Genomic DNA, 10,178 nt, shown 5'->3' with positions numbered 1-10,178 from the left:
TCTATTTCTTCCTTGCTTTGTGTGTCTTTCTTCCTTGCTTTGTGTGTCTATTTCTTCCTTGTTATATGTATTTACTTCTTTGTGTGTCTAATTCTTTGTTACATCTATTCCTTCCTTCCTTTGCATGGCTTCCTTCCTCTGTGTGTCTTTTCTGTCCTGCAGTGTGTCTTACCTATTCCCATGTTTCTCTTGCATGTTCTTTCTTGCAGAGCTTTGAGCTTTGTTTCACTTTCTCTGGTGCCTGTGTGATCTGCCTTGTCTTGACTAGCTATGGCTCTCTGTTTTATCTATCTGGTTGCTATTTCTCTTAGCTCTTCTTTCACTCCTGCCTTTCATGACTCGCCTTTGGGTCACATGTTGTATACGTCCCTCTCTCTTTCTTGTGCTCACCCCACTTGTTCTTTGTTCGAGTTCTCTTTGTCAGCCCATTTCAGTCTTCTTTCTGCTGTTTCTATCCTTAGTGAGTTCTTGTTTACATTTCTTTCCTGCCTTTCTTGGGCCACTTTCTGTTTTCTTTTGTATTTGTGTATCTTTGCTTTTGGTGATTTATCTCAGCACCATTCTGTTGCTTGTGTTTCTACTTCCTCCCTTCTGCTCACTTTGAGCATCTCAGTCTCTTTACAAGTCTGTGTCTCTCTTGTATTCTAAAGTAATTCTTTCCTGGATATTTCTTTGTATGTACATGTGTATGTGTGTGTGTGTGTGTGTGTGTCATGTGTGACAGGGGCTTCATAGCCCCTTCCCAATAGGTCCAGAATGTCACCTGTGGAGCCATTCCTCACACCAGACTGCCCTGAGAAATAATCTAAGACAAAATACATCATTCCATCCGGTCAGGATTCAAGTGGATCTGAAGTGAACGCCCAAGTAGAAGACAAAAGTTAAAAGGACCAAAATACACAGATGGCCCGTCTTGAGCTGGCTGGACAGAATGCTGACAACCCAAAGAAGAGGGACTGTTTCTATAGGACACCTTGTGACATCTAAGAACGGAGGAGAACTATGTACGTCATAGGACACAAAACCTGAGCTAAGTCCAAACATAAGACCCAAGGACTCAATCCTATATGGACAGAATGTTTAAGAGATAAAGGCCGATGGCCCAGAACTCTGGAAGGATAGAAACCCCAAGACCAAGAAGGGAAATTCGAAGATGAGACCTGTCCCCCAACCACAGCATTCATTTCCATTTCTTATATTTCTATTTAAGCTGTCTTCGCTTGAGATGTAATTTTCATTGTTGCCATTCCCCATAAAGGAATACATTTTTAGCTGGATAGTATTGTGCAAGGGTCTGTTTTAAACTGGATCTTAGCCATTTGTTAAATTGTTTTTGTTTTACAACTTCCATTTCTCTTCACATCTGCTCTACTTGAGACAGAACAAAATCCAGCCAGTGTATATAGCCTGACTTTTGAAACTCCCCTAGGAACAAGCATGCATACAGATACTGTATTGTCATCCTCCCTATCTCAGAAGCCCTGAGCTGACAAGAAAAGGAAAGCATCAGGTTGTTAGGGGAAAACAATGTCAGGCTATCTAGAGAAAATATGAGGAGTTGTTCCAGACCAATGAGAAGAATTAGACAAGCAATAATATGCAGATGTGCCAACCCTCCGAGAAGCACCAGCCAGCGGCACCTTCCTTCTTTGGGCTTAGGTGAGAGGGGTATGGACTTTCTAATAATGGTTTGGGGACAAAATGAGATCTGAACTCCCTGCTCATAGTAGTGGCCGAGTAACTTGGTGCATTTCACCAAAGGAACTCCTGGGTTTAAAATACCCACCTTTAAGATTAATGATGAAAGTCTCTGAGGACTACTTAATGGGCTTAATCTTATTCGTGCCTTCCTCTTCCTCTGTAAGAGGGAAGTTAAATGACACACGATGAAAAAGTAACATGTTCATAGCACATTGGCAATCATGCATAGTTAGTATCTGAAAGTGTAGAGCTTTTCCTATAAGGCATCAGCCTGTAAGTACCTGAAGATTTGTGGGCCCACCATGGTCTCAGTTACATATTCCTTTTTTTTTTTTTTTTTTTTTAAAAAAAAAAAAAAAAAACCTTTTCAAAAGGTAAGAAAAAGGCACACTGGTCCATTGATCAAGCCCTGATATAAATGCCAGGGAATATGTCTGAGTAACATTAATTTCCTTCCCTGCATATTTTTTTTGTGCTAAGTACTAAGGAAGTGATGCTTAACTGTGGTCACTCCCCGGTAACAAGATATTGCCAGGTAACCAAGAAATGTATGAATATGTAAACCATGAAGCACACTGTAACTTCCAAGTCAGTGCTGAGTATGTATTACAGAGTAGCTGAATTCTACGCTTCTATGTGCTATAGGCACAAAGATTGCTCTAGGAATAACAAGTAAAAACACATATATGAACTGGGCTTGACTGAAAAAACAATCCATATACTTAAGGCCAGTGTGTTTCTTCTACTGCTTTGGCGAGGCTCAGTAAGTTATAGTATACCAGGTAGCAGAAGAGAAAACACATGGAAACTGATTTTAAACTACAAAATAGGCCACAAATTCAGGTGATTGATTACCCTATTCTGATCACCTTCTAGTTTCTGAACTGCTGTACCCATGTTCAGCACTGGGAATAACAAAGGGGGGACATTACCATAGAACTAGAATTTACGAAATAATGCATTAAATAAAGCATTATACAGTTACCAGTTGTTCCATGTGTGCAAATGAATGAATACTACCTCTGATGTATCCGATATTGTTTTGGGTACATGAAATATTCATGACTAACTGCCATGAACTAAGGATGTTTGCATTCCATACTATTCATTCACAAGGAATGAGATAATGCTTAATTTAACCAGTCAAAACTTGAGTGATAAGGGCATGATAATACATTATGGTTGTGTGTACTTTCTTAACTATAAAGTGGTTCAGTAGTGTAAGACAAATTTTTTATAGAAATAAAGCTGCCTATAAAACAGGCATGGTCTCTACAAAATATTCATTGTACTTTTTGGCCCACAATGGGAAGGTACAGTTAACAAGCTGGGTGTGGTAGCATGTGCTCTGAGCTCAGGTAGCTGAAGTGTCAGGACCACTTGAGCCCAGAAATTTGAGGCCAGCCTGGGAAGACAACGAGGTCAATCTCAAACCTAGAGGCTAAATATTGTCTACCATATGTATATTCTCTTTCATGGGTACCGGAGAGATACACAGACTTACATTTCATTGTGTCCACACTTGAGAATAATATGTACATTGGCGTTTTATGACCTCAGAGGAACCATATAAATGTTAACAATTCATTTTCTTTCTTGGTATCAATTTCCAGGCTTTTAAAATTCTGCCACATTTATTATACTGTGAAAATAAAGTAAATAAGTAACTGTGGACCACTGAATATATGAAGCATTCAGCGCTAGCACTTGATGAGTACCATACTGAATGGCAATCATTTATTGCAAAACAGTGCCCTTGCAAAACAGTGCCCTTGCTAGGCACTGGGATGCAAAGGGCATTCTTAATGTCCTGTGTACATAAAGAAATTATGCATGAGATTAATTTATAATTTGTAAACTGCCATAAATATATATATGCAATATTTGCCTGGTGTGCAATGACTATTTGCTTTTATCCCAGAGATCTGTGTGGAGCTTTGTGAAGTCCACAGTCCTATAAAGCCAGGACCTAACTGTTGGCTTTATCAGGGACCAGTGATTAGTTTCTAAGTTTCATAATGGCTGAAACTTAAATCAGAATGCTTATCACCTAACACTACCTAATAATAATTTTACTGTGCTATGTGTTGAGCAAACAAAGATTGCTTTCTAGCATTATGTAGTATTCACAGTAGTGAGATCTAGACCAAAACTTCAATTCACTTTAACGAGGAAATGAAAACAGAAGAAATGGATTTGTGAGGCAGTATGCTAAATGTTACGCTAACTGGACTATGCTGTCTAGGATACTTCCCAGTTGGCTTGACTGAGGAGGTGGAAAAGGTTTTATCACTGAGAGGTACTTTTCCCAACCATTTTCTTAAATGTTGAATGCTGCTGCCGGAGATGAATTACAAGCACCTTGCCAGTAAAGGTGTGACAATATAGGGCCAGAGCATCTGATGCTATGTACTCAGTGTGGTCCAGAACCTCTCAAACTAGATGTATTGGCTGGAGGGAAGCAAGCATGCAGAATGCAACATCTAATGAAACATTGTATATAAAATGCTAACCTAGGTCCCACAACTAAAATGTGAGGTGGACCTAGTGTAGATCAGTGATCATAGGAGACATGGTCTCATTCATATAGCCCAGGCTGGTTCTAATTGGTGACTCTCCTGTTACAGCTTCTCAAGTGCTGAGATTACAGATGTGCACACCCATGCCCAGCCTGTAGAATATATCTGATTACTGAGTGAATAATATTTTTTTAAAGAATTATATATTTCATGTGAGTACCCTGTTGCTGTCCTCAGATACACCAGAAGAGGGCATCATATCCCATTACAGATGGTTGTGAGCCACCATGTGGTTGCTGAGAATTAAACTCAGAACCTCTGAGAGAGCAGTCAGGGCTCTTAACCACTGAGCCATCTCTCCAGCCTTCTGAGTAAATATTTTAATTTATAATGGCTGTTTGCTTGAAGTTACTATGCTTGATGAATTAGTTAATTTTGAAAACCCAACCAAGGCTAAGATTTCTTCAACATAAACTGGAGACGTTCCTAGTTAAGGAAGCGCCAAAAGTCATTTTCTCATTGGCCTAGCTTGAAGCCAGGATAAGAGGACTTAAAGTCTGTCCTTTAATTCATTACCCATTCTCCTTTTCTTACTGTTGAAGTGTTTCCAAGGAGAATCAAGATGAATCGATAATTCTAAACGTATTTGCTCATTGCCTGGCTCAGCATCATGTGAGCTATAAGAATATACTATCACACTCATATATACTTTTAACTTGAGTGTAATGAAAGTGCAGTTCTAAGTACTGAAAAGAACAAAGACATTTAAAGGATGCAACCGAAAGTGTACTTTACCTCAGTAGTAGTTTCTGAGGGGACTGCAGTCACACCTTAAAGAGACGACAGCTCTCACTTTAGCTGGGAAAAACATCAAGGTGTGGAGAAGGAGAGTGAAATAAAAGGTTGCTCCCCTTCTCATGGGCATGCTTGGTAGAGTGGAAATAATAATAAAAGAGGTTCTCTATTTCCTCAGTTCCACACATTGCAGAAGATGCTACTGGATGCTAAGTGCAACACATCTGTTCCAAAGGGCACTTAGTGTGACTAACAGATGCCCCGGAAAGCAGAGTGATGCTCTTTATTAAACAGAAATATTAGCGCAAATGTTTTCTAGACTGAAGGACACTTTCCTCAATTTCCACAATTGCCTCAGAGGTTAGAACCCAGGAGGAAGGTTATTATTCATTCATTTGCTTCATTGGTTCGTCTGTTCTATAAGGATTTGCATGTCTCTTCTTAGGCCTTCACTTGGCTCCTGAGACATGGAAAAAGGAAACAAACAGACATAGCTTCCCAGGGAAGTGCTGGATTGGGGGTTCTGTTTTCTGGGTAGTGGCACGACTTAGTCCCCAAGTATTATGCAATGTGAGCCCTCATCCTCATGTCTTCTCTGGCCACTGCAATGAGTGGGAAGCTGGGCTTTGTAGCAAGCCTGACCCTAAAGTTACAGAAGCCCTTCACGCTAAGAAACTCAATTTTCTAGCCCATTTTAGCTATGACTGACCACTACTGGTCAGGAAGGATGACAGCCATCTAAGTTCCACAGTCTTAGGCTCCTTTGCATTATCCTAGGGCAAACAAGCCATTTCTGAGCTTTGAAATACATTGACCAATTTTGCCTGTGTTCAAACTTTTACCTTTTTACATGCTAATGCACAGTAATTTAGAAATGTTCTCCCTACTATAATATACTCAAGGTGGTTTGCTATGGTAAAATAATGCCAGTGGATGAAAAGAACATCAATATTTAACATTCTTGCATAAAATTTAAGAATAATAAAATTGACAACAATCAGAAAACTGTAGGAACAAAAGACCAAATTGAAAGAACATGAAAAAGATCAAAAATGCCTTCTACAAGGAGGACAGACTGCTTCGACCCTTTCCATTTTTCTTTCACTCACAGAGGGTGGGACAGGAGGCCGAGTGAAGGAAAGGGTCCAGCCTATGTCTATCTGGAATCTAAATTGGGACTTTAATGCAGTTCCACAAAATTAATTCGTTAAATGTTTCTGAAAATTTATTTTCATCTAAATGGCTATCAGCTAAGCCTTGAGTCAGATGGGAATGAAACGGATTAATTCAATGTGATCTCTTTATCCAAGTTGCCTTAAAGCTGAAGTCACAATTTGATGTAACGAAGCTTATTCATTGGAGCTTATGCATACTTTCAAAGAATCTAGACTTTACTCAGTAAGCCAATCACGACATTCAGGCAACACGAAAGGAGCAGAGTAGATGGAGCCAGGTTGAAGAGGTCTGGGAGTTCAAACAAATTTTTTTTTTCATTTTCATTAAAACTCAATTGGGCATCAAAAGTGTTACTATTATTAGCTTTTAATTAGTGGAAATTGGCTGGATTCAGTAATATCCCTTTGTATGGGTAGGAATAGGCTTACATTTCTGGAATTTGCAAAGGAAAAAATAACTGAAAGCCTTCCTTTCACAGTTACTGCCATCAGTATTGTTACCGGATTAAGCACATCCTACCATCATCTGCTTTGGTCACATAAATGAACTTGTAAACCAATCTGTTGTTGAAAGACTGGAGTCATCTTCCTACTACCTGTGAAAAAACACATGGAAGACACCTGGACGTTGTGAACTGATGCGGAATGCAGAACTTCTGTGACTCTTGGGTGTTTTGAAGACTTTGAAAAAAAAAAAAAACTGTTGCTTACCAACATGTCACAATGAGTTCCGTGTGTGGGATGGAATGGGTGGGTGGATGGATGGGTGTGTGGGTGGATGGGTGGGTGGGTGGGTGAGTGGGGTAGTTTGCTGTTAAATAAAATGCTTTGTCTTGAAAACATCATGTGCTGTATATGATATTTTCCTTCCTTAAATTTTATTTAATGAGCATGAGTTTTGTCAGCATATATGTCTATGCATTAGGTTTGGGTGTTATACCCTTCTAGGCCAGCAGATGGCGGTGGATCTCATGGAAACGAAGTTACAGGCGCCATCTTGTGTGTAGCCGGAATGTAACTCAGATCCTCTGGAAGAGCAGTTAGTGCTCTTATCTGATGAGCCATGTTTCCACCACTGCCACATTTCCCTTTTCCTTTGCATGGAGCCAGAACTAGGCTAGACTCCAAGTCCCTAAGTGGCCGGAATGACTGAGCTCCTGATCCTCCTGTGTTAGGATTACAGGCTTGCACCATTAAGCCTGCTTTTCAGATGATAATACCTCAGTTTTAATCCCCTGCATAATGGAATTCATTAGGTAGCCCTGGCCGGCCTGAAGTTCATGTAGACTAGGCTGGCCCTAAATCCATAGAGATCCGTCTGCTAGTGACTCAGGAGTGCTGGGATTTAAAGGCCTACACCACCAGGCAGGCCTAGCCAGTTCCTTGGTGGGTAATTTGAGGTCTCATAATTTAGCGCCAAAGTTGTTCAGGAGAAAGCTACTGAGAACACAAATCCAATAAGATCACGAGAAGCAAAATATTGAGGCTAAGGAGTACAGGTAAGATGAAATGAAAAAAGAAAGAACATGGCTGTCAAGAAGTTGTGAGTAGAGAAAGGGGCCTCTGATAGTTCTAGAATTCCAAATGGTAAGATTGCCTCTTAGGAGAAAAGATAAATTCTCACAGGAGAGTTTGTACTGTAAGTGGTTTATAGTTAAACATGGCTCTGCCTAGCCATCACTAACCAGTAGAAGTGCTCCAACAAAATCGTGCCTTCATTTCCATCCAATGGGCCAGAAAAGCAACGTTTTACCCAAAATCGGTTCATCTTATGCTAATACAAGCAGCCAACAAACCCACATCCTCATCTACAATCTGATTGGTAAGAAGAGAAAGATAGACAGGTACTGCAAGTGAGTGAGGCAGGTACAAGAATCTGTTATGTTAAATCTTAACATCTTTGGAAAATAGTATTGTCCCAATTCCAAGAAGCCCATGAAACCTTACCACTTATTACTGGCAACTAAAGGATTGAGGCATGGGACACTCAAACGTATACACTGATGAGCCCACTGATGAGAATTTGATAGTTCCAAACTCGGGGTCACACTGATGTCTGAGGTAAACTGAAACACTAAACAAAATAAACCTAGCAAATATGACAGAGACATTTTGTAAGGAATAAGGGGTGCTGGCCAGGGCGGGAGGGAATTAAGAGTGGGAGAGTAAGCAGAACGCATTTTATGTACCTATGAAATGGTCAAAGTACAAAATTTTATAATAAAAAACTTGTCTGAGCTTTAAGAGACTTGTCTGAGCTGCAGAGATGGCTCGGAGGTTAAGACCTCTTCCAGAGGTCCTCAGTTCAATTCCCAGCAACCACATGGTGTCTCACAACCATCTGTAATGATCTGATGCCCTCTTCTGGTGTGTCTGAAGACAACAGTGTACTTAAACAAAATAAATTTTTAAAAAAATAGAAAGAAAGAAAGAAAGAAAGAAAGAAAGAAAGAAAGAAAGAAAGAAAGAAAGAAGGAAGGAAGGAAGGAAGGAAAGAAAGAAAGAAAAAGAGTCAAGAGGAGGGCTGCCAGCATCCTTTCCCTGATGGCTAGGGTCACTGCACGGGTCAGCAGTGCTGGACCCCCTTGTCTGATTGAGTAGTTAATGTCACCCTGGTCATGTAGAAGCCAAACACTGCAATTCTTCAAAGGCGGGATCCAGGCTGAGGATATGGCTCAGAGGTAGAGGGTTTGCCCAGCACACATGACGCCCTTCATGGTTTGCTAGAATAAATGCTCTTGGTGATATAACTTGATTTCCTCAGCCTGGGTTCCTCAACTAGAAACAGGCAGTTAAGGTCCAAGGCATGAGTTGTGAGCTGCCCGGGTCTTACAGCCAACCAGCAAGTGACAGGTTCATGCTATGCATGGGCATCCTTATTCCCCCTGGGTGAGGATCTTTGGAAACTCAGGGGCAGGGAGACCTGGGGCTTCTGGAAAGAGAGAACAGACGTGAGGATCAGGTAGGGGAAGTTTCCAGACTGGCAGCCCTGCCATCCAAGAGGGAGGCAGGAGCTGGGCTAGGTATGGGTCACCAAGCCAGCAGCTGCTAGCACTGGGGATCCTTGCCTTCTGTCCCGTGGCCCCTCTCCCATCTGCACTGTGGTCGCAGAGCCTGAGGCAGCACTTCCTGAGACTGGAGAATGACAGATGCAGTGTCCTTAGGGACACCTGCCTCCCCTCCTCCCATTCCATGGCGGGAAGCCACCATACCATGTTGCACCTGGGCCCAGTGGAGCCCACAGCCCCCTAAACCTCCCCCCAACCCAGGTCCTTGCTCAGGGTCAGAAGAGGGCAGGCAAGTGACCATTAAAACTGCCTTCCTGGCACAATGGCACAGTGGGGTGAAGCTGGCACAAGAATGAAGAAGAGGAAGAAATAGAGCTGTGTATAGAAGAAACAGCAACGTGTAATATGGCACCTTCAAGGGTCAGGAAGGGCTATTCTGCAAGTAATCTCAGGTTAATTGGTTCCTCTGTGCTTTACTTGAACCAAAATTTGTCTCCTATCAGGGAGAGAAGGTGGAGTGGATAAGATTAAACTAAGCACACACACAAAGACAATTGTTTTTGCTTTTGTTTTCCTTTCACTTTTGAGTCAGGGTCTCACATTGCAGTCCTGGCTGGCCTGGAACTCTCTGGCATACTGCTGGAAGCCCAAGCACTCACCCTAACCAAGCACTCACCCTAACCAAGCACTCACCCTAACCAAGCACTCACCCTAACCAAGCACGCACCCTAAGCTCAGCTCCAATAGAAAGCAGAACTAAGACATGAATTCTCTAGACAAGGGAGGACTTTCTAGGTTTAAAATTAATTTACTGGTCCCTAAAAAACAAACAAACAAACAAAGGGGCTGAGGAAATGGCTCATTGGTTAAGAATGCTGGGTGCTGGGCTGGTGAGATGGCTCAGTGGGTAAGAGCACCCGACTGCTCTTCCGAAGGTCTGGAGTTCAAATCCCAGCAACCACATGATGGCTCACAACCAT

General features: G+C 41.6%; 2 pseudogenes across 1 annotated transcript in view; one reads left to right on the top strand and one right to left on the bottom strand.

Moving 5' to 3' along the window:
* The window catches only part of LOC115063143, a 12,116-nt pseudogene extending 10,047 nt beyond the window's left edge, over positions 1-2,069 (top strand). Inside the window, exon 8 of the transcript XR_003843023.1 lies at positions 19-2,069. The product of XR_003843023.1 is annotated as an uncharacterized LOC115063143 (transcript). The remainder of the gene's footprint in view (positions 1-18) is intronic.
* Positions 1-10,178, bottom strand: part of LOC110314437 — a 40,165-nt pseudogene that overhangs the window by 10,047 nt on the left and 19,940 nt on the right.

The sequence above is a fragment of the Mus pahari genome, chromosome X (assembly GCF_900095145.1).
Source record: "Mus pahari chromosome X, PAHARI_EIJ_v1.1, whole genome shotgun sequence".
Classification (NCBI taxonomy): Eukaryota; Metazoa; Chordata; class Mammalia; order Rodentia; family Muridae; genus Mus; species Mus pahari.
The sequence above is the reverse complement of the archived record's forward strand: the minus strand, read 5'-3'. Positions and strand labels throughout refer to the sequence as shown.